Here is a 24,049-nt window from a genome sequence, read left to right as displayed (position 1 = left end):
AATATGGAACTATACTATATAGCGGCGCAGCTACAGCACGCTGCTAAATGGTGTGTGGATGGGCCCAATAGGGGGAAACTGTTTTTGGCAGGAACACAGGACACGTTAAATGTACCTAAATGGCTCATTGAAAGTGCCCCTATGAACGAGCACTGCCCCTATGTGGTGAGGCAGGTGCGTAGACATCGGAACTGGTGATTAGGTCCATACTGCGCAAACCTCAGTTCTCTAAAAACTTACCAACATAGTGGCTACAACCTTTCTTGAACATCACGAAGGATATGTCAGTATCAGCCTGGAAAGACAGCGGCTGTGAAACCCTAGGGGACTATACCCTGGAGAGTGGTGCTGTGCTTTCACAGAGGTGCAAGAGACATTTGGGGTAGGCCCCGGTCAGTTTTTGCAATTTGCCAAGCTACCCAAGAGAGCCAGCAAAATTTGGACCGGCTTTCCACAAACCCCTAACCAGTCGCAGACGTTGAGGGTACTGCTGGACATGTGTTCTCCTCGGAGACTGGCATCTCGCTTGTGTAGAGCACTAAAACAAGACCGGCCCAAGGCCATGCTCCTGGTGAGACAGAGTTGAAACAGAGACCTCTCAGACCCTTCGGAGGACAGGTAATGGCGTAAAGTCTTAGCACTAGTATAGGGATTTTCATGTAATGCACGTTTTAAGTTGGCACCTTTTTATGTCCTGCACCGCACCTACCTGTTGCCGATGAGACTCCTCAGAATTTACCGTAGCATGTCAGATACATGTCCTAGAAGCGGGCTGGGGGTAGCAGACTTTTTGCACATGACCTGGAGGTGTACGGGGTTGGTACCCTACTTTGAATCCATCCGCCAACTAGGAGAGGTGGGTGACACACACAGATAATACTTTCCGTCATTGTCTTCTACACATGATACCATGACCCAGCAGGAGCAAAGTCCACTATAGATGTGCGATGTTAGGCCTAGTCGTAAATCAATCAAACAATCAGGGAATTGTAAGCACGCAACTCACCCGTGAGGGTCTCAAGGCGCTGAGGGGGGGTCCGCAGATCTGTTTAGCCGCAGAGTCAGGTCTTGAAGGGTCTTCCTGAAGGTGTTAGGGAGGGGACGCATCTGATGTCTGCCGGTAGCTCGTTCCAGGTCTTGGCTGCAATATGAGAGAAGGATCTTCCCCCTGCTCTGGCTCTGTGGATGCGTGGGGTTTTGGCCAGTGCGAGGTTGGAAGATCGGAGGTTTCTTTTGGGTACGTGGAAGTTGATTCTGTCGTTGAGGTATTTGGGTCCGTTGTTGTGTAGGCATTTGTAGGCGTGAGTGAGGATTTTGAACGTGACTCTTTTCTCCACGGGGAGCCAGTGGAGATTTTGTAGGTATTGGCTGATGTGTCCGTGTCGGGGGATGCCGAGGACGAGTCTGGCGGCGGTGTTCTGTATTGTCTGGAGTTTGCGGAGTAGGGACTTGTTCAAGCCGGCGTAGAGTGCGTTTTCATAGTCCAGTCTGCTGATGATGAGTGCGTGGGTGACTGTCTTCCTTGACTCAGGGGGGAATACACTTGAAGGTCTTGCGGAGGATGAGGAGGGTGTTGAAGCAGCTGGATGTGACGGTGTTGACCTGTCGGTTCATGGTGAGTGATGAGTCGAGTACGATGCCGAGGTTCTTGGCGTGGTCTGAGGGGGTAGGTGGGCTTCCGAGGGCGGTCGGCCACCAGGTGCTGTCCTATGCAGAAAGGGTGGTACCGAGGATGAGTACTTCTGTCTTCTCGGCGTTGAGCTTCAGGCAGCTGTTGGTCATCCAGACTGCGACATCTTGCATTCCTTTCTGGAAGTTGTTTGGCAGTAGTGGGGTCTTTGGTGAGGGAGAGGATGAGCTGGCTGTAGTCAGCGTAGGATACAATGTTGAGGCTGTGTTGTAGGACGATGGCTGCGAGGGGGTCCATGTAGATGTTGAAGAGGGTGGGGCTTAGTGATGAACCCTGTGGGACTCCGCAGGTGATTTTTGTGGGGTCGGAGAGGAAGGGTGGGAGTCTGATCCTTTGGCTTTGTCCGGATCGGATCTAGTCCAGGGCTGTTACTTGTATGCCTGTGATCCAGCGGAAAGGGGGCGAAATTTACATATCCTCCCTACCTTACAGATCCGTCATCACACTTACTTTTTCACACATGCATTCATTGGTGAGGCCCATAACACCAACACTCACACTAATGCACTCGTATCTGCACGCAGGAGGATGAGGAATCCGCTGAACATCTGGGGGGTACCTTATTACCTATAGGGAAGGGAATTTGTTACAATATTTACACATATACATCAATACCCATAGAATCCTAACCTTAACGTCAAGGCACTCCACCACTTGGTCGACGGACCAATTAGTTGGATTGGTTGATGGTGATTTAGAACCAGCTAAAACACATTAAAGCTTCGGAATCCTTATTCAATGCCCTATTTAAAGAACCACAAACTCATTCTCTGTTAATCAATGGTTAGTTTATCTAATTGCTTGTTTTTAATTTTATAATTAGCATTTCAGTCACCCAAGTTCAAATTTGATTATTCAACAAAATTTAGCATGACATTTATATTTACCTATTCTTGATATCGGGGCTCTTTCTCGAACTCTGTTAGCTCTGCATAACTCAAATCCCTTCTGATAAAATCGTCCCAATCGAATGCAGGCCAAAACTCAAACAAGTCTGCAAAGTCCTTTTGCTCAGCACGGCACAGTCCCAAAGGACCAAGCAATCGCGTAAGCAAGTCGATCACTCAAGTTCGGACACCCCTTCTGAACGCACTAACCTCCTTTCTCCATTCTCTAACCCCTCCTACTTTACTATCCTTTTTGATAATAAAATTTTGGGTAACATGAAACATTTATTGAACTGGGAAGGACTGTGATTGGCCAATCCTGCCAAAATTGTTATATGGTCCGACTTTCTCAGAGTCTTGGGTTCTAAGGAAAATGGCTTTGTCATTCTATTAGCTTATATCGTTCTCATGTGAAAGGTCTGATGTATCGACGCGTTAACCTTCCGTTATAGGTGGTTATTGTTCCATTTTGTCATTCACGCTGACTGAAATCTGGCAGTCCTCCACGTTCCTATCCTTGACAAGGAACACTGTGCTCTGAACAGAGGATGCCTGGAGATCTTCGGAGCCATCCGAGTCTGCGCAGTAGACATCGCGCTCACAGGACGGTGGCCACTTCCGAACTCCATTTTGAATATCATGGCCTAGTAGGCCCGAATGCCAACTTAAGCAAAACAAACATAAAATATAATTAATATACGGAAATGAAGATTCTAATGTTTAAACCCACACTAATCCCATCATTTATTAGTATTTTCCTAGCTCATAGCAACATTTAAAGCAATAATATGTTTCTTAAGCAATTAAAGACCTTTCTTTTTAATGTCCACAACTAACCCCCTGCTGATCGCCTCTGACAATTGACTACACTCTTCAGGTAGCGCTTGGACGCCTCAGGGCAGCAATTCGCGCTTTATAAATTTACGTTTCATTTCATTTAATTTCATTTCATTTCATCCCAGCAGGAACGCAAAACGTCACAAAAGCAACACAAATCATGCAATTTTCATCACAAAACCATCTATAATTTATATGCGTACTATTGTTAGTCATTAAAGTTATTTTGCCAAAAAGATAGCAATTAGTCCCGCGTGTAATTCGTGTTTATCAAGGTGCACTTTATTGGTTAGTATACCACGGCACACAGTTAATACAGGTTAATATGTAAATTGATTACGTTTTTAGTATTTTCATGCAAAATAGAGAAGGTATACAAAATTTTGTTTTACCTGCTCCATCAATCCCCCTTTGGTGATTTTTAATATCACCATAAATCCCACTAAATTTTGATAAACATTTTCACGGAAATTAATTCAGTTCTCTTAAGTCTTGTTATGTCACATCATGGTTTCCCCTGTCTCCTCCTCTCTTGTTTTCTTATACATATTCTCTTTCCATTCTTCCAGTTCTATGTCTCCCATTTCTCTTTCCTTTCTTTCTTTCGGTCTTTTCTTAGCAACTTCTCTTTTTATGTTATTTTGTAATTTTCTTCTTTTGATACATACACATCCTAACCTCAGAATTAGGACTAATATTATCACACAGGTTACTGGAAATAGAATATTACCAATAAATGAACTACTTAGTTTTATTAAAAAGTTTTTAATAGTAGAAAATCCCTTTCCAATCTTTTCCCATACACTCTCAACCTCCAATGGAACAATTTCCTCATGCAAGTCCGTAATATTTCGAATATATTTCTTTAAATCATGACTCTCGTCAGGAATATAAGTACAACAATGTTGCACTTTCAGCATTCCACAGACTCCTCCCTCTTTGGCTAAAATAATGTCAAGGGCAAGTCGATTCTGCATCACCATAGCTCTCATGGCGACCATTTCGGTATTTACCAGCAAGAACCCTCCAGCAGTGCTTGTCGATAAGCGATCCACTACTGTAGACAATTTTCTAATTTTGTGTGCATTCAGAGATATTCCAACGGCTGGTATCAGTGCTCCAAAAATATCCCCTACAATGTTTGATCAACTTTCCCTCTTTCTACGTGTTAGTTGTCTACCTATCTCATGCGCACCATCTTTTCCCCTTCCAACATGAAATATCTTTGGGAAGACCAGGCCTAGGTAACATGTGCCATACCAATGGTCCGGTAATCGATAATAAGCTTTGTTCCCACAGATAAAATATAATCCAGGGAATACCGGATCATTTCCTCCTTTAAATCCCCATCCTCCCATGAGTCTATATGTATCATGGCATTCACTCGCACCTATAAAATAGTTATCATACACAGTTTCATTTCTTCTAATAAACAATTTCCCTCTCTGAGGGCAATCATAAAACAATAGTTGGACTGGTTTCTCCTTTCAAATGTTTTTCTCTTTCAACGTTCCAGACGGTCTTTTCTCCCTTTCCCTCAGGTATACTTTGCATCTTGATTCTCCTTTCTTCTACCATATCTAAAAAAGTATTTTCTTCCCTCTTCAGACTACAAGTGAGATTATTTTTAAATACTGCTTCTAAAGTTAATTCTCTAGTTTCTAAGAAATATTCACCTAAAACTTTACCAGGTTTTACCTTATTCAATTCAGGATCTACAGGTACTTGTGAAAAAATGTTATCCACATCAGAAAAATAATATTCTAGTTTCCCTGTTTTATAGAACAAACTTGCTAATACACTACATGTTATTCCATATGTCACGGAAAGGTGGTGGTACATAACACCTTGAGATACTGATGCAGGTAACTGCATACAGACATAAGTCTCTAACATCCATAGTTTTTACATATTCATATAATAACTTTGAAAAACGTTGTTAGAAAAATCAGTTATGGACTTATCCTTATGTAAATCAGTTCTATCTATTATTCTAGTTGGATGAGTATCATGAATCTTTTCTATATTAGTCTTATTCTCACTATGACCTATCGTTTCGAACGTTACTTTAAATGAAACTATTAAAGCTAATACACTCCACAGAAGCATTAGTAATCCTGTACAACAACAACACACCTTGCACCATCTTCGAAGGAACACACATGTAGATTTTCTACCTTCTTTGCCATTTCGGAAATGATCAGTGTCTTTTAACTTAGCCTCGTCCACTCACAACTAGTTTTGTCTAAACCCAAGGCTCTAAGCGCCTACTTGGTTCCTTTCGGGTATGTCTCTTCCTCAGTAATTCAATCTCTCTGTGACACCTTCGTCCCTTCAATCTGGCATTTGATCACTCTTCTCTTCGTTCTCACAGTCTTGGTTCAGAATTTCCTGAACATCCGTCTCTTCTCCAATGTCGGACAAGATAACTCTCAGGATTTCCGAATCTTCGTCTTCCTCAACCACTTCTGGTATAGTCACACCTAGACTTCCTTGGCTCTCGGCTTCCTCTTGTACTTCAGGAAGTGCCACGTATGTCCATTCTGGTGACTTATACTTCTGGTTGGGTTTCTTAATCCATTTTCCCTTCTCCAAGGGTGTCTGATCAATGTCCTTTGATTTCTCCTGGCTAGACACCTCATTCACTTGTTCTGCTCTGGATGACTTTACTCGTGTCAATCGATATCTTAATCTTTTTACCTTGTTTAGCCAAATTTTCTCCTTTGCTGGCCTTTTCAACTTACTTCCCTTTTCACCTCTTTCAGTTTTCCACGCCCTTTTCCTCAAGACCCGACCTTCTTGTACTTCTTCTTCACTGTCCTCAATTTCGGTTCCACCTTGACTCTTACCTTCGATAGATTTTCTCTCCACAACTTCCTGTTCTCTATCTAATTTTGTCCCTTCTCGTGTTTCTTACACGCAATCTTCCTGCTGACTAACAGTCCCTTCTTCTACCTGGATGTGTCGTATCCCTACACCTCCTCGGGGGTCTTCCGCAACAATCTCACCCTTACTCTCTGTATCTAGTACCTCACCTTCTACTTCTGTGACCTCAGGTGGAATTGCTCTCGTTTTTACATGTGGAGCTTCTTTATCGAGAATTTCCTTGACAGTTTCCTCACTGTTTTTTTTTACACTTTCATGTACTTGTACTCGTTCAGTATCGGACTCTGAGCTAGTGTCAGAAATCTCCAATCTCCTTCTTAAGGGCAGATTCTCTGGTGCTATAACTGGACTTGATTCTAACTCCCCCCTTCCAGGAGTTGGTCTTGTTCTTCTGAATCTGATTCGGAACTGGTATCAGATTCTTCCAAGTATTCCTCTTCAGGGTTATTCACTGGATTAGGAATTCGCAAGGTATGACTCACATTAATCCAATTCTTCACTCTAGCACATTTCACAGTGGTCATGGTGGTCAAGATCACTTGACGTGGTTTTCCCCACCGTGGGACCAGACAATTTCTTCTTCTATGCACTTTAACTCTTACCCAGTCTCCTGGATTTAAATCATGAGCTGGCTTCTTTTCAAGAGTGGTTGCATCCTATCCAACCTGATGAAACACAGAATGAACGGAATCAGCCAACCCCTTGCAATAATCCAACACCAAGTCATCAGATATAGGCAGTAGTTTGTTGACAGGAATGAAAACATTTCTCATTGCCCTCCCCATTACTATTTCATGGGGACTCAGTCCAGTATTCCTATCAGGGATAGATCTAATAGTCATGAGCACTAGAGGCAAGACATCAGGCCATTTCAAACCTGTGGCCAAACACATTTTTCCCAATCTATTTTTAATGGTGCCATTCACTTGTTCTGCCACACCAGAAGCCTCTGGGTGATAAGCACAATGCAGTTTTTGCTGTACATTCAATGCTTCACAAATCGGTTTCATAATTTCATTATGGAAATGTTTCCCTCTATCTGATTCGATCGTAACTGGAAAACCAAATCTGGGAATGAATTTTCTCAATAGGAGTTTTGCTACAGTAATTCCATCACTCCTTCTAGTCGGGTACGCTTCCACCCAACGTGAAAATAAGCAAACTACTACTAGAACATACCTCAGCCTATTGCAGGGAGGCATTTCAATGAAGTCAATCTGCATTCTGGTGAAAGGACCTCCTTCCCGTCCTATCGTTCCTAGACTCACCACTGTTTTTCTTCCTGGATTGTATTGCTGACATATAAGGCATCTCTGACACAGGCTCTCGGCTACAAGCCTAAACTTGGCATTATACCATGTCTGTATGAAAAGCCTAATCATAGCATCCCTTCCTACATGTGCCTGTCCATGATACATCCGTGGCATGGTAGAGACCATGCTATCAGGCATGACTGGTCTTTCATCCCGGTAAACTCAAACGTGGTCTGTCTCTCGGGGTGCGCATCCTGATTGTATCCACTGTTTCCTTTCCTCATCTCCTGCCTCTTCTTGTAACTGCCTCACCTCCTCCCACGTATTTATAGTGTTAGTAAAAAGTAAGGGACATGAATTCATTTCTTTTTCCCTGCCTCGATTAACCGAATTCTGCTTGCGCGCACAGTATTGCGCCATGTCATTTGCAAATTCTTTCCCAGCCGACACATAGTCAGCGGTCTTTGAATGGGCAGCACATTTTACTACTGCCAATTGCTTAGGCAGCTGTATCGCCTCCAACAATTTCCCAACCACTTCAGCATTCCTTATAGGAGTTCCACTCGAGGTCAAGAACCCTCTTTGGGACCATATCTGCCCAAAATCATGCACCACCCCAAATCCATACTGACTATCGGTAATCACAGTGACTCTCAGATTTTTTCACAATTTGCACGCTCTTGTTAATGCAAACCATTCAGCAACCTGGGCTGATCTCACTCCTTTCAGGTAAGACGCTTCCAGTACGGCCGCTACAGTACATACTGCATATGCTGCACTCAAAATCCCTTCGTCAGTTTTCAAACATGACCCATCCACAAACATCACATAGTAACTTTCTTTCAGAGGCACATCTTTTATATCAGGGCGTGGTTTAGTGTAAAAGTCAAGCACTTCCAGACAATCCACGTCATCCCTGACTTCCACATTCTCAGCATCAGGTAACAACGTTGATGGGTTCACATTGAGACACCTCACAAGGCTCACATTCGTTGTACCTAAAATGACCTTCTCATACTTAGTAAGACGACTATGCGTCATAAACTGGGTGCGACTCCTAGTTAAAAGGATCGCCACATCATGAGGCGCAAACACTCTCACAAGATATCCCATCACAATTCCTTCACTCTGTTCCAAGCTCTTACAGGTAGCCGCTACAGCTTTCAAACAACCAGGCAACACCACAGCTACAGGATCTAATATAGCCGAAAAATATGCAAGTGGTCACCTTAATTTTCCATGTTTCTGTACCAGCACAGAAAGTGCACACCTATTCCTCTCGCTGCAATATAGCTCAAACTCTTTTTCATAGTCAGGCATTCCAAGAGCTGGGGCTTCACACAAACCGTCTCTTAATTGTTTAAAAGCCTTCAACTCCTCCTTATTCAATTCAATGGGGTCTTTCACATCACTCTTTGTCAAGCGTACCAGAGGCTTTGCAATCAGTGAGAAGTTTCTGATCCACTGACGGCAATATCCAACCATTCCAAGAAACATTCTCACTTATCTTTGAGTCATGGGTGCTCTCATTCCTTTGATTATCCTGATCCTATCTGCAGTCACCTTTCTCAACCCTTTTTCAATTTTATGGCCTAAATACTGTACTTCTTTTTGGCAAAATTGTAATTTGGATGGGGATACCTTAAGTCCTCCATCCGCCAAATGATTCAGCAACGCAAGAGTATCCACTACACAGGCTTCTCGATGCCACCAGTAGGTCATCGATATATTGGACTATTACTGAGCTTTCGGGCATATTTATATCCTCTAGGGACTTCTTCAAAATCTGATTGAATATTGATGGACTTTCTGTATACCCCTGTGAGATTCGGCACCATGCCAAAGTACGTTCGCCAAACCGGAACGCAAAAATCTGTTGGCTCTCAGGGTGCAATGGGATGGAAAAGAAAGCATGACACAGATCAATAACTGTATACCATTCTGCATCATGAGGAATCTGGTATAGGATCACAGAAGGGTTTGGTACGATGGGACAACATGATACAACAATTTTATTCACTTTTCTCAGGTCTTGTACTATCCTGAAAGTTCCGTTAGGCTTTTTCAGACCCATAATCGGTGAATTGCTTGGACTACTCATTATTTCTCTCAAAATACCTTGTTCAATCATTCTGTCTATCATAGGTGTTACTCCTGCAATTATTTCAGGGGTCAATTTATCCTGGGGAATATTTGGGTAACTTATTCCTTCTTTTACAGTAATTTTTACGGGATCTACATTTCTCATTAACCCTATGTCTTCTCCCGTGAAATCCCATACCTCGGGTCTCACTGTTTTCTTCAGCTCTTGAGGTAATTCCTCAGGGTCAAATACAGCAAATGCCAAGTAACCTCAGGTTCCATATTGGCCATAGTCATTTTGTATAATACATCCTCATCAGGAGTCTCAAAAGCTATGCCATCAGGAGCATAGAAGATTGTACAATTTTTCTTACACAAGTCCCTTCCTAACAAATTTACAGGGCTGGTATCGCATACGACAAAGCGGTGCATGTCGGAAAATTTCCCTATTTTAACTTTAACTGGTTCAGTAAGATACGTTTTTATCTGTCTGTTTGAGACTCCAACTACTTGGATTGTGTCATCCGAGAGAGGAAGATTTTTCACGTCAGCTGATCTAACAGTTGAACGAGTAGCACCAGTATCTACTAGGAAAGTAATGTTTTCATCATTTATCTTTCCGTCCACAAAAGGGCCTGTCTGGTCTACTTCCAGAGTTGCGCCAAGTACGCACTCTTCTTCCTCTCCTCGGCACCGTCAATAACTCTCTTCTGACTCACTCTCATCGCGTTGCAGCCAACACTGCGAAACAGCACTAGCTCGCGGCAGCTTAGTTACCTGTTCCTCGGTGTAGAATCCTGTCTCATTACTGTATCTCTGAGGGTCTACGCTCTGTAGAAAAGGTGGTTTTGGCACCCGACAATGTTATGCAACAACCTGCTGCTGTCGCTGCGGTTGACAACTCACCTCATTCTGCACCTGCGGATTTAATGATGCATTATCGCCATTAGCACTTGGGGGTAATTTACACTCGGATTTCCAAGGCCCTACCTTTCCGCAGTTATGACACGGCCACTTCTTTTTAGCTTCGTCTAAACTAATCTGTCCCTTTCCTTTCCCAATATTGGGTTTCGGTTTTACATGGCTCATGCCATTTGCCTGTTCAATCAGTTGGGCTTCCTGTCTTTCCGCCACCTTAACCTGAGCCCACATGGCCTTTTCTTTTAACTTACGTTGCTTGGCTTCGATCTCATCACTAAAATATTTTGCATGCCTCAATACTTTGTCTATCTTTTTATTTTGCCAATCCACAGTATGCTGTTTTATCATTTCGCTTACTTCAGGTCGCAAACCCATACACAAATCGATATACAAAATGACTTAAATCTTTCTCACTCAAGTTTTCATCACCACTGTATTGCTTAAAAGCCAATAACAATCTTTCATAATAAGCATGTACAGATTTTTTTTACTTCCTGGTGAGTTCTATCAATTTTTACCCAATCAGTTTCTTTTGGAGGTACTTTATTTTACAAGAAAGTAACTACCTGTTCGTATTTTCTCATTATTTCTGGATCACGGGCACCTGTTTTAGGATCCCTAGGGTATTCCTGAGTGGGCCAACCTACTGTAATTTTACATTCTGTCTATAGATCTGCTGGCACAATTATATCGAACAGACCGTTCAAATCTATCCGTAATACTTTTGATAATTTGACAAACCTTTCTACCTGCCGATACCATTCCACAGGCTTCTCGCGAAGTCTGGGGAAATCGTTGGTAAATGATACAATGTCCTGTCTAGTCCAAGGAACATGCACACAACCCCCTCCTGGGATCTCCCTCATGGGGCATTCAGTTACCACTGTCTCATTTTCTCTTACTGGGAAAGCTGAAAAAGTCTTGTCTGTTGCATCATCTCATTTCCGAAACCACCTGCTCTTCCATTTGTCTACATCGCCCCATTTTCTTAGCAAAACAATCAGTTCTTTAATTTGTGTTAATATTCCTGCGGTATTCAAATTCTCAATATCCTTTTCAGCAAAGTCTACTCTGTATGGTTTCTGTAACAATTTTATTTTTTCAAAATCAATAACCATTTCACTTGCCACTTCTTCCAATTTTTCATGCAAACTTCTTGCCCACCGTGTTATACTTTTACATAAAAACATTAGCTCTTCATCCTGATAGGCTTTTCATTTTTCTGTTGGAATTTTCCCTACTATCAATTTTTCCAAAGTCATTTTCAATTTCGCAACATCTAAAGGTCGAGGTTCGGCATCTTTTCGCTGTAAGCTCCTTAACCAATCACTTAGTTCACCAGAAGTGGGACCTACAGGGATTATTTCATTCCTTACTCGTTCTATACTTCTCTCTGGGGATTCTGGTGCCGATTCTGTTGTCATCAATGTTTTACTTGCTGGACTTTGATTTATTGTCAAATTTTTAGGAGTACTTAACCCAGAAGTCCCTACCAATCTTCCCCATGGATTTTCTTCTGAATCCCTTTTCCCCGTTCAATTTGCTTATTACTATTATAAGGAATAGTTAGACAATGCTCGCTATATTTCCGCTTATCAAAGACGGGTATCACTGGTCCTTTTGTTACAGGAACAGTTATGGCTTCCATATTTTTGGTTAATTCCCTAATCTTTTCAGTTAATTCCAGGGGTCTATCATCCATTATTCATATAGTAATTCCAGGGTAGTTCTAGCCAATTCAGCTGAATTTTCATTTGCAATCCTAATGGGCTGTGTATTTTCAGATTCCCTAAATGGATTGTTTTTCCCTAAATCAGGTGGCGTCGGCTCAAATGTCTTATTCCGCGGTGCTTCTTTTACTGGCGCACTTGGCGTCAGCAAAGTGGAATTTGGTTGGTACGGGGGAGGATTTTTATAAAACATGTCCTCGAGTTCGTCATCCTCCGACTCATTCACACCATACTTGTAGCGATCTGACCCTGTATTGTTTCTCTTCTCTGTACACTTTCTACTACTAGTCTCTTCAGCATTTCTCATTGGGAACATCCCATCAGCCATATTTGCACTTCGCCATCTTCTCTTCCTGTCATCATGATTTTCCTGTCCACACGGTCGCCCAAACATATATTTATACCTTCCGCCACTCCGCTGTTGCTCCCTTTCATACATCTCATCTTCCCAGTCTGTTAAAGCTTCAAACTGGATAGGTCTAGGTTTCGGTTCTAGTCTCATCATCCTTTCGCTTAAATTCCTTAATACCGCTAAACTAATGGAGCCATTTTCTGGGAATGCTAATACTTCATCTTCTTTGATATACTTTGCCCAATTATCTAACCAAATACATGTATGGTACCCATATTTCGCCACCATAAAGGATGCGGGCAATTTCGGTAGGGCAAGTATCTGTCCTTCCCTAGTCACAATTGGCTTATCTTTTTTGAATAAGTTCTTGATTTTTCCAAACCATGATTTCTTCTCTTTCTCTGGTGGATCGTAATGCATCATTTTCCTTATTCTGTATCGCTAGATTTCCTCTACGACTATTCTGTGGTCTTATCCAATCGTAGCGCGACTCACACTAATACACCAATCAGGAGCGTCTATGTCACTTCTGTAATTCTCCAATCCCAGCGCGACTCACACTAACGCACCAATTAGGGCATTTATGTCACCCTGGCACTTCTCCACTCCTAGCGCGGCGTACACTAACGCACCCATCCTGGAACGTTTACATCTCCTAATGGCTGGCCAATCCCAGCGCGGTCTTTCTGACGTCAGCTTTTCTCGCTACTCCTGCTTCTGCTGACCCCTCCTTTACAATTTTTATCGGCAAACTTTCTCTACGTTCTCTTTCACTCAAAATCTGTTAGTAACGACATAAAAACACCACCATTGTCCGCTTCGCTAAACCAAAGAAATAGTTTTGACCTTTTACCCAAGAATTCAGTTTTTCTCGAGAGCAGCGCTTACCTCTGCCCATCCACAGAATTAATTTGTTCGCCGATAAAGTAGCACTTCCCTCTACTTTACCCTTCTAACAAGCAATGGCTAACCATTTCTCTGGAGATAAAACACATGTGGAGACTACAATGCTCCTGAGAATTAAGGCCAGAGTTTCACGAGAAAACCGAGTGCTATTTCACTTACGCACATTCATACGGAAAATGTAGTCCATTCGCACAAGAATTCTGTATTTCTCGAGAGCAGCGCTTACCTCTGCCCTTCCACAGAATTATTCAGTTTGTTGATAAAGTAGCACTTCCCTCTACTTTACCCTTCTTGCAAGCTTAGGGGAGAACTATTACCTTTCCAGTGATAAGTGTAATCAGAGCTCACAATTGACTCCTGTTCTTAAGGCTGAAATTTCACAGGTGGCCTTCGCTATCCATACACCACTTTCACACAGAAAATCCCTACCCATAACACACGACGATGTTACCAATTCGAACCTAGACAATGCGTCGTGCGACTCCAATCATCACACGTATTCCCCATGTACCTACAGGGCAACAAGACAATACACCGTGCGACTTCACTTGCCACACGTTTTCCCCGTGTACCTACAGGGCATCCAACTTCCTACATCCCAGAAGTCTTCAAAAACAACATAATACACAACACACCTCAACATAGACTGTTAGTACATAAATCGACAATCAACCAAACATCCGCAATCAATAATCAATAAGCAAAAATCAATAAGCAATAATCACCAGACCAATACAATAAAACCATCAATCTTCTACCAGGAAAACTGATCCAGCGGAAAGGGGGCGAAATTTACATATCCTCCCTACGTTACAGATCCGTCATCACGCTTACTTTTTCACACACACATTCATTGGTGGGGCCCATAACACCAACACTCACACTAATACACTTGTATCTGCACGCAGGAGGATAAGGAATCCGCTGGACATGTGGGGGGGTACCTTATTACCTATAGGGAAGGAAATTTGTTACAATATTTACACATATACATCAATAACCATAGAATCCTAACCTTAACATCAAGGCACTCCACCACTTGGTCGACGGACCAATTAGTTGGATTGGTTGATGGTGATTTAGAACCAGCTAAAACACATTAAAGCTTCGGAATCCTTATTCAATGCCCTATTTAAAGAACTACAAACTCATTCTCTGTTAATCAATGTTTAGTTTATCTAATTGCTTGTTTTTAATTTTATAATTAGCATTTCACTCAACCAAGTTCAAATTTGATTATTCAACAAAATTTAGCATGACATTTATATTTACCTATTCTTGATATCGGGCTCTTTATCTAACTTTGTTAGCTCTGCATAACTCAAATCCCTTCTGATAAAATCGTCCCAATCGAATGCAGGCCAAAACTCAAACAAGTCCGCAAAGTCCTTTTGCTCAGCATGGCACAGTCCCAAAGGTATCCAAAGGACCAAGCAGTCGCGTAAGCAAGTCGATCACTCAAGTTCGGACACCCCTTCTCAACGCACTAACCTCCTTTCTCCATTCTCTAACTCCTCCTACTTTACTATCCTTTTTTATAATAAAATTTTGGGTAACATGAAACATTTATTGAACTGAGAAGGACTGTGATTGGCCAATCCTGCCAAAATTGTTATATGGTCCGACTTTCTCAGAGTCTTGGGTTCTAAGGAAAATGGCTTTGTCATTCCCTTAGCTTATATCGTTCTCATGTGAAAGGTCCGATGTATCGACACGTTAACCTTCAGTTATAGGTGGTTATTGTTCCATTTGGTCAGTCACGCTGACTGAAATCTGGCAGTCCTCCACGTTCCTATCCTTGACAAGGAACACTGTGCCCTGAACGGAGGATGCCTGGAGATCTTTGGAGCCATCCGAGTCTGCGCAGTAGACATCGCGATCACAGGACGGTGACCACTTCCGAACTCCATTTTGAACATCATGGCCTAGTAGGCCCGAATGCCAATTTAAGCAAAACAAACATAAAATATAATTAATATACGGAAATGAACATCACAAAAGCAACACAAATCATGCAATTTTTATCACAACACCGTCTATAATTTATATGCATACCATTGTTAGTCATTATTAAAGTTATTTGGACATGCAGATAGCAATTAGTCCCGCGTTTAATTCGTGTTGATCAAGGTGCACTTTATTGGTTAGTATACCACGGCCCACAGTTAATACAGGTTAATATGTAAATTGATTACGTCATTAGTATTTTCATGCAAAATAGAGAAGGTAAACAAAATTTTGTTTTACCTGCTCCATCACCTGCGTCGTGTAGTCTGGCGACTAGTGTGCGGTGGGAGACGGTGTCGAAGGCCGCTGATAGGTCGAGTAGGATGAGGGCTGTGGAGTGGCCTTGGTCCAGGAGGGTGCGGATGTCGTCTGTGGTGGCGAGTAGGGCAGTCTCTGTTCTGTGGTTGCTTCGGAATCCGGATTGGGACGGGTCGAGGACGGCGTTCTCTTCAATAAATCGTGTCAGTTTCCGGTTGACTGTTTTCTCTGCAACTTTGGCTGCGAAAGGGAGGAGCGAGATGGGCTGATAGTTATTGAGGTCAGCTGTGGGCTTTATGAGCAGGGGTCTGACTTCTGCGCGCTTCCAGTCGTCTGGGAAGGTGCCTGTTTTGAAGGTGACGTTGATGGTGCATTGTAGTGCGGGTGCGATGGCGGCCGCTGCTTTGTGGTAGATGTGAGGGGGGCAGGGGTCGTTGGGGGGGCCCCCCGAGTGGATGCGTTTCATGGTCGAGGCGGTGCCTTCGGCCATGATTGGTGTCCATTTGGAGATGGTGGGCTGGCTGGTGTTTCTGGGGGGCGGGGGGAGTCTGTGGTGCCTGGTGGATGGTCAATGAAGTTGTCGTAGAGGTTTTTGATCTTGAGGTGGAACTAGGTTGCAAGCTTGTCGCAGAAGTCTTGGGATGTGGTGATGTCTGTGGCTTTGCTGCGTGGGTTGGTGAATTCTTGAATGACACTGAAAAGTTCCTTGGAGTTGGCCAGGATTTTGTTGTGGATGAAGTTCCTCTTGGTGGCTATGGTGGCTTGGTGCCGTAGCGGGCACTGGGCAATCCCCCGGTGCGCCGCACGGGTTGGGGACGGTTTTGTTACAGGATCGTTTTTGCAGCATAACTGCAAAATCGGCCCTGTAACAAAATCGTCCGAAAACCGGCCCTGGCAAGGAGCTCGGCGGCAAACCCCACACCCCTCCCGCCGGGGAGTGGGGGCCAGCCAAGCACTTTGCCAGGGCCGGTTGTGGTTTCCAGTCCGGCCCTGGCTATGATCTGGTTGTGGTAGTCCATCATGGCGTCCTTGTGGGTGGTGTGGTTTTCGGTTGTCTTGGTGTTTCTCCAGTTCTTCTCCAGGCATCTGCAGGTGCGTTTGGCTTCTTGGAGAGCGTGATGAATCAGGCGGCTTTCCTGGGGCGGTCTGTCGGGGTTGCGTAGTGGGGCGAGCTTGTCTGCACAGTTGGAGATCCAGGTGTGGAGTTCTCTGGCTGCGTCGTTTGCGTCGGGTGCCCAGGTGTGGTCGTAGCAAACAGAAGAGCAGCTATTAGATAGATGGCTTTCACTGTCGAGCTCCACATATGCACAGGGAACACTGACATGGGAGAATGAGTGTTAGATGTCCTAGTGAGGAAGGTAGGAGAGGAGAGTATAAATATGGATGTATGCCTCAATCAGGCACCTGTTGTGCTCTGCAAACTTTGACGCCAAAGTTGTTCTATATATAGTTTCATAATAAAATTGAAAATATATATTTTTTTAAAATAAAGTTTGATGTGAGTTTGTCTTCGACTGGGTTCAAGCCATGTGACCTTGCTTGTTATATTTCTTCATTTACTGCACAGCCAGTTGGTAGCCACCCCACAATCAATTACATTTGAAAGTTCCCAGTCTTATGTACGTACTTTGTCTATGCCACCTGGTTTACATTTTGATAGAAAAGACAAATATATTACTACTTTATAACAAGATTATTCGTTGTTGTCCTTTAATTCCCGACAATGCCCAGCCTCCATGCCCACTACAAACCCATGAAAAGGTGTCACTTTTAATATTGACAAAAAAATATCGTATCCACGATGGCGTCGACCACAATGTCGTCAAGTTCAATATATATGTATAGAGAGCAGTATGGAGTTTTCATTCTTAATTCCAAAACGAGACCACGCCACAGGTGATGACAGCACGAAGGTCCGCAGGAAAGAAGTGCTGCTACAGGTGGCCTTTGTTTATAAACATGACGTGCACGCGGCCCAGCCCGTGCTATGCACGTGCGTGCCAATGCATAAAATGCTAAAAGTGGCAGTACTGTAAACGGCACAGCGCGCCCTGCAGTCCGAGAGCTGGCACCGTCGCTTTTTTCCCTTCCTGGCTTCAGCTGTTATGCCTTTTTGTGTTTAAAAAAAGACCCGAAAGAGCTCACTCCTGCCTGCTGAGAGCCCGGGAGCGGGAGAGCGGCGCGCGGCGGGCTCGGGACTCTCTGGGGTCGCCTCCTGGCAGTCCTCGAGTGGCGCACTTCGGAAGCGGGTGGAAGGGATCATTCGATCCGGAGCCTGGACACCGGCACGACGACGCGCTTTCAGTTTCAGTAGGAAGAGGGGAGGGCGGCATTTTAAATCTCCTCCCCGACACTCCACGGATTTGGAAGACCCCCGTCTGCTTTTTTTTGAAGATTTATGGGCTGGAGAGGCGCGCGTGGAGGCTTTTTTTAAGCTCTTCGGCTCCTGTTTGCCGATTCCTCTCTCCGCATTCGTGCCTTCGCTCCCGTTGGTGAAGTACACAGTCATGCCTCGTTGCAAAACACAGCCTAGAAGGGAATAGGTGAGTAATCGGATTCAATGCTTTAACTTTGCCTCTTTATTTGGCCTCTTCCTAAACGGGGTTCCTTTCTTTATTAGCTCTTTTAAGAACTTGCGAGGTTCTTCGAAATGTACAGTGGCATCTCCATGAAGCCCTCTTCTTTTACCTAAGGATGTAACTAAATGTATTGGGGTTTGGCCAAAATGTTTGTGTTGTATTGCAACACTTTTATAGCCCATTGCTGCGCCTATGTGGGGGCACTGAAGCGCTTGCCAAATTCGACTGCGTGCTACACTGTGTAGGGTGCTTGGTTGGAAGTGGCTAAGCTTTCGAAACTTTGATAAATGCATGTTTCTTCCTATTTTATAGCCAGGCATTGTAACGTTTTAATATTGCTATCTAATGCAATTCAAACATTAAATACAGAAAATAACCAAGAAACAGTTTAATGTGAATTGGTAATTCCGTGTTTTTTTGGGAATCCGTATTTGGTGATGACTAATTTTCTCTGCTCGCCTTCAGATAGGTAAACATTGCACTATTTGAAGCTAGCATTTAGTAGCCTAGCAAGTGTCTCGTGTGTCCAAGTGCTAGCTAGGAAAAAGGACGCCACAGACTGTTGAATGAGCAATACAATATAGGAATTGTAATATAGGAATTGTTTGCGTTCATTGGGACCCTCAGAGCCCCGGCGACACTGCACCTGCTGCACACTTGATAGCTACACCTCCTCCTAGCAAGACCACCGGAGCTTGACCCAAGTGTAGTAAAATATCTATTTGAGGCGGTCTTCGTCACATAACTTTACTTTACAACCGAATTACACTGGCTCTTTTTACCACCCGAAACAGAACTCAGCAGGGTTGGATGTCAGGGCTCCAAGGCCACCCACAGTTCCTTGCACTGATGATGCCTTACCCCAATAGCTAAGCAAGGAATTATATTACCTGTTCCGAGTGCAAAACTTACAGCACACGTGGTAGTCAGGTTCCCCAAGATCATCCTTCCCACGTCTGTTTTCTGGTCTGCAGCAACAGCTTTATTTATTATTTCTTTAGAGATGACTGTTCCAGGTTTGAAAGCAAAATGTGTGTTATTAACCGCTATGAATATCAGCCAAGAAAATGGCTCGTAGTTACTTGTCATTTAACAATATTACATATTATATAATGTTGTGTGGAATGGTGTGGCGTGGAGTGGAACTGTGTGATGTGGATTGGAACTGTGTGGAATGCAGTGGCGTCACTAGGGGGGGCAGGGGGGGTGGGGTTGCGCACCGCACCGGGTGACACCACCACATGGGGTGACACGTGACCCCAAAATGCAAGATTGATTGGCAACAGAAGTACTTCAGCCGACAAAAAGCGGCCGCGGATCAGATGGCGTAGCTGTTAACATGAACTGTAAGGCATTAGATTCCATTGTTACAATAACAACTTGCCCCCTGAGGTGTTTGCATTTTTTTCTCTTAGCTGGTGAAAAACTCCAAAATCAATTCAGTCCGTTGTTGTCCATTATCTCTCCCATTTTGGCATATTTGAAAAGGCGCTCAAAGTGCGTTTTTCTCATGACAGGCGGGCCTGTACGGTCAAACTGCTTGGTGTGTGTGCGATGCGTTGCTGAGTGATGGTGTGTATTTACCTGTGTATTTGCTGTGTATGTGTCCTCTGTGTGTATAAATGGTGTATACTTGAATGGGTGTGTAAGAAGGAGTTGCGCGCGATGTATACACGGTCAAGCAATGTGCGTATGTGGAGAGCCCGTAGAGGTGTGAGTGCTATGGTGTATATAATATCTGAATGCGTATAATCGTAGTGCGAAGGTGTGAATCATCTGGTTTCTCAGCCCTGTCTGTGTGTGGGGGTGATTACTGTGTGCATTTGGGGTGTAAGTAGCTGTGCAGATAGTCAGAATGGGTGCGTGGGGAATATGTGGTCTGGCCGTGTGTGAATGATCTGTATGCGATCCTATTTTGGTTCGTAAGTGAATGATCCATGTGTGGTGTACTCTGGGCATATGTGTGTGTTATCTGCGTGGATGGAGTGTCAGTGTGCAGAGTGTGTATGTACATACGCGTGAATTAACTTGTCTGTATATGTGCTATCGGCCTATATGGGCGGTGGGAACCAGCTGCGAGATGTCTGTGTATATTTCGGTGTGAACACGTGTGTCGTGAGCAGGGAGAGTGGTTAGAGTTTAGATATGTGTGATCAGTGAGTTTGTGTGTGGAAGGGGCATGGTTGGTATGGATAGGTCTGAGAATGAGCGGTGTGTGCATGTCTGACTCCGTGAGACCAGTTTTTGTGAGTGTTCTGTGCGTGTGCTTTAGGTATGTCTCTGTTCTGGTATGTTATAATCATGACCCAAAGTTTTCAGAATGGCACATTTTACGGCTGAATGAGTCAATCTATGTTTGCGATGCGTGGGATGTGTCTGTACGTGTGTGATCTGTATGTATGTTTTGGAGAGGACAGATAACAGGCTGGCAGAGAAGCTCAAGCCAAGAGGCCAGAGTGGATTGTTAGGGCGGAGGCCACCAGGATGAGAGACAGAGTTTCTGAAGCTGCTCCAAATCCGGCCCCAGAAGCGCTTGCAGAGGCCATTCTAGGGCCGGAGGCAGCCAGAGCCTGGTTCTTAGTATCACAGGATGACGAGTGTGTGTGTCTCTGTTCACAACCGAAGGTGCTAGTGGGACCGAAGATGCTAGTGCGATGGAGGAACCTGCAAAACATATTCTCCTTTACTAGAGAAGACAAAGCCTCGGAGGGTGTCACAATATCAAGAAGGTTACACAGTGTGTGCGTCCTGGACCCTGGCTGCAGACTGCACCTCGCTCGCCGACCGCAGGTGCTGCCAGGGACAGCCGCCGGGCTTCCCCCATTGTGTAATTGGTGCTGTTCGAAGAGCGCAACCGAGCAGTGGCGTCACTAGGGGGGTGCGGGGGTGCAGACCGCACGTCACCATGAGTTACCGCACTGGGTGACACCAACCCTAGTGACACCGCTGGTGGAAGGGAGTGGATTATGTGGTGCGGAGTGGAATTTTTTGGCATGCTGTGAAATTGTGAGGCGTGGAATTGTGTGATGTGCAGTGAAATTGTGTGGGGTGGAATTGTGTGGCATGGGATTGTATTGTTGAGTGGAATTATGTGGCATGGAATGGAATGGCGTGGAGTGGAATTGTGTGTTCTAGAGTTTGTGGCCTGGAATGGAATTGTGTGGAGTAGGGTGGAATTGTGTGGCGTAGAGTGGAACTGTGTTGCGTAAGGTGGAACTGAGTGAAGTGGAATTTTGTGGAGTGGAATTTTGTGGAGTTGTGTGGCGTTGGGATAGAAAAGTCCCTCGCATGGTGACGGACTGAATTCCTACCTTGAGTGCCCACAACTGCAATGATCCCTGCTGCTGATTTTTTTTGTCGTTGGGGAACCCCGATCATGCATGTGTGCCATGATATAGGCCTATCTCACAGATTGTGGTCTTTTTGGACCGGGAGGGGCTCCAGAAGCGTTACTGTCATAGTGGTGAAGGGCTACTGCCTTTGACAGGAGTTAAGTAGCACAAGCGCTGTGGTGGCAGTACACTGTGAAGTGATCAGTAGACGTGAACAGGCCTTTTTACCTGTGTTTTGTCAAGTAAGGCCTACAGGCTCACCCATGTAAAGTTCTGCTGCTGTGTGGTTATCTCACCATTGGCATACATCAGGTTAGCAGGTAGTGCTGTACAGTGCGTGTGTGCTCAATGCATTCAGGGTGTATGTGTACCTGTGATACAATACATGGAAGATGTCGAACTGTACAGTGCATGTGTGTTATATGCATGTGCTGGGTGTATGTGTGCCTGTGAATGGTACATCCCATGGATGATAAAAGATTCCATTTTGGGAGATCCAGGGCTGATTGGAGGAGTATGAGGAGAGCGTGAAATACCCTTTAACAGAAGTGTGCTTTGCTTTATTTGTGTGAGCTGGGTGGGACACACTGGAGGAAGGGAGAGCTGGGCTCTTCATCATACTTAAAAAGATGCTCTTTGATTCAGTGAGAGCTCACTGGAAAGGGGCTTAGGCAGATCTCCGGAAGAAGATGGGGCTGATAAAAGAATCCTAAAGAGTAGGGCTGAGGCCCTGGAGTAACTTTTTCATACACATAGCACTGTGACATCTTGGTGCACCCCGTGGCCTGTGCTGTGGGGCTTTTAGATTTGGTGTGGCACCTGCGGTGACAAACTGCTTTCGGAAGGAAGGCCAGGGCAGAGGAAAGGGCACTTCAAAGGGTAGCTGACCGCCCAACACCATTTTCAAAGACTCAGATCCTAAATCACATTTGTCATCTGAAAATGGACTATAAGAAGGGGCACTTGAGGCCCCCAAAAATGTCACCTGTCAGGCTGTGTGAGGAGGGGAAAAACTGCAAGACTGATGCCCGTGAGAAGTACTGGAGGCCCATGCCTTCCGGTCTCCCAGTTGAGTTAGGATACATCACCCAAAGAAACCAAGACCACCTGACCCTGGAGCCTGTAGCTCTGCTTACCAAGGCCTGTGTACCCTGTGAGGAAGGGAAGTGCGCTGCAGGGTGCGAGGTCTAATGGGAGATCCTGTCGATCAAATCTCTGGAGTGAGGTGTGAGGATACTGCTTCTGCACCGATCAGGTGGTGTCCCGTCTGCAGAGGGAAGTTGGCAACCCTGTATACCAGGTTGGAACACCATTAAGATTACTGCTGTGCTGATTGGGTGTAGTCTGTGTGCAGAGTGAGGATGCGGACCCAATATGCTAGGTAGGTTCACTGGGAAAAAGACAAGGAGCATGGTCTGAGCACGAGAGTTGTCGATAGGAAGAGGCCACTGGGGTGACCTAAGTAGACCCAAGCCCCAACGGATTATATGCACCAGGAGCGTTGTATTCCAAAACCGTCGCACTCTGGCCTCCCCCACACCTGTGATGAGGATACAAAGAAGTTTACAGTCATCAGAGGAGCGTCGAGGTCTCCTGGTCATTGTCTCCACAGGACGGACCGTGTCTGAGGAACACAAGGACACCCGACAGGGCCGCGTGTGCGATACCCACTGGAGACAGCCGCTGCAGCTTCAGCGCCCACGAGGGTTGCACTCTCTGAGACATTGGTTGGATGATTCTTGGTGGTGCGGATAAGACTGATTACTGAGCCAGAGCACCACTGGGGATCTTGCCTGCCATATACCGCTATAGCGCTGGAACACTTTTTGAACTTAATTGGAGTTGGGGTGGGACTGCTGAGACCCCACTACTGCTAGCGAGGGAGGAGTGGGGCGCAGGAACCACCTATTGAAACACTAGCGCTCTGTCCTCGGGGGACCCTTATGTATTGTTTGTGAATGCCTTTTACTTTGTGTTGGTATAGAAGTACCCCTTTTTCATAAAAGCAAGTATTTGACTGGACAGTAATTTATTGCTACTATTGAACTTATTTTGTGTTGTGAGCCTGCTTCAAACCCTCTTCCCCCTCCTTTGTCTACCTCCCACCAAGAAGTCTCACACTGTTCAACCCGCACTACTGCTCAGAAACAAATGCTGAAGGGGTACTTGACCCAGTGGCTCAGGATCCGTAGTTGGTCGGGACATCAGGAGTAAAAGACATCAACCCCCACGGTTGGGCCCCGTAGCTTCCACTTGCCCTTTGGCTATCTGAACGGGGTTCTGACATGTCAAGTGGCGTGGAATTTTGAGGCATGGAGTGGAACGGTGT

At 44.7% G+C, this 24,049-nt stretch overlaps 1 protein-coding gene across 5 annotated transcripts in view; it reads left to right on the top strand.

Annotated features, from left to right (window-relative positions):
* PPP2R3A (protein phosphatase 2 regulatory subunit B''alpha) overlaps positions 1–24,049 on the top strand; it is a 1,290,855-nt gene that overhangs the window by 656,179 nt on the left and 610,627 nt on the right. Inside the window, exon 1 of one of the 5 annotated variants that reach the window (XM_085634355.1) lies at positions 17,911–18,352. The exons of the other annotated variants lie outside the window; for them this stretch is intronic. The gene's annotated coding sequence lies outside the window, so the exon portion shown is untranslated. Of the gene's footprint in view, positions 1–17,910; positions 18,353–24,049 lie in introns of those variants that run through there. 5 annotated transcript variants of the gene reach the window in all.

This window comes from Triturus cristatus, chromosome 11, assembly GCF_964204655.1.
Source record: "Triturus cristatus chromosome 11, aTriCri1.1, whole genome shotgun sequence".
NCBI classification, from domain to species: Eukaryota; Metazoa; Chordata; class Amphibia; order Caudata; family Salamandridae; genus Triturus; species Triturus cristatus.
Note: the sequence above shows the minus strand (reverse complement) of the source record. Positions and strands in the feature narration are given on the sequence as shown.